Source organism: Terrapene carolina, unplaced genomic scaffold (genome assembly GCF_002925995.2).
Source record: "Terrapene carolina triunguis isolate 2854851 unplaced genomic scaffold, T_m_triunguis-2.0 Scaffold751, whole genome shotgun sequence".
Taxonomy (NCBI): domain Eukaryota; kingdom Metazoa; phylum Chordata; order Testudines; family Emydidae; genus Terrapene; species Terrapene triunguis.
Window position 1 is genome coordinate 43736 of NW_020665102.1, and position 841 is coordinate 44576.

Consider the following 841-nt stretch of genomic DNA (forward strand, 5'->3'; position numbering starts at 1 on the left):
CCCCATACCTACATTAGCCCCACCCCATTGGGGCGATAGCTCCCCTAGCTCCACCCCCTTAACCCCCATTAGCCCCATCCATTAGGAACACAGTTCCCCCAGCCCCACCCCTTCACCCCCATTAGCCTCACCCCATTGGGAACAGCTCCCCTAGCCCCGCCCCTTCACCCCCATATGCCTAGCCTAGCCCCGCCCCATCGGCATCACAGCTCCCCCTGCCCCCAGGGCATGACTAACTCCAGCCCCAGGTCCCCCCGTCCCCCCCCGATTTGTCTGGCACCCCTGGCTGGTGGTTAGAGCGGGGGGGGGGGGGGGGGGGGGCTTCCCCCCCCCCCCCCCTGTGCCACACAAAGACAGGCCGGGAGGCGAGATTCCTGGCGCCTAGCCCCGGCTCTGGGGGGGGAGTTGGGGCCTAGAGAATCAGGGATCGTCTGCCTGACGACGGGAAGACGGGAGGGCTGAACGCACCCTTTTTTTTTTCTTTAACTACTCAAAAGACGGCGGTGGGCTTGGATTCGGGACCCCTGGGTTCAATTCCCAGCCCTGCCGCAGATCCCAGCCACAATCCGTGCCTCGGTTTCCCCATCTGGAAGGACAGGAGACCGCCGCTTCCAGCATCCAGTTAGATTCTGAGCTCTTCAGCTGGTCTCTCTCGACGCTAACGGCCCCAAAACGTCAAGCCATTCGCGTCGTCTTCCCCTGTCTGTCTGTCCCTGGCCGGTTCGCTTCAACCCGCTCCACCACGAGCCCGGTGGCTTGTGCGGGATGAGAGCGTCTATACAGTCATCGAGAGTGGGGAGTGGGGGCTGGTGGTTAGAGCAGGGGGCGCTGAGAGCCAGGA

The 841-nt window shown here is 63.7% G+C and overlaps 1 protein-coding gene across 1 annotated transcript in view; it reads right to left on the minus strand.

The window, feature by feature from the left end:
* The window catches only part of PHF23 (PHD finger protein 23), a 20863-nt gene that overhangs the window by 359 nt on the left and 19663 nt on the right, over positions 1-841 (minus strand). The gene's annotated exons all lie outside the window — the stretch shown is intronic.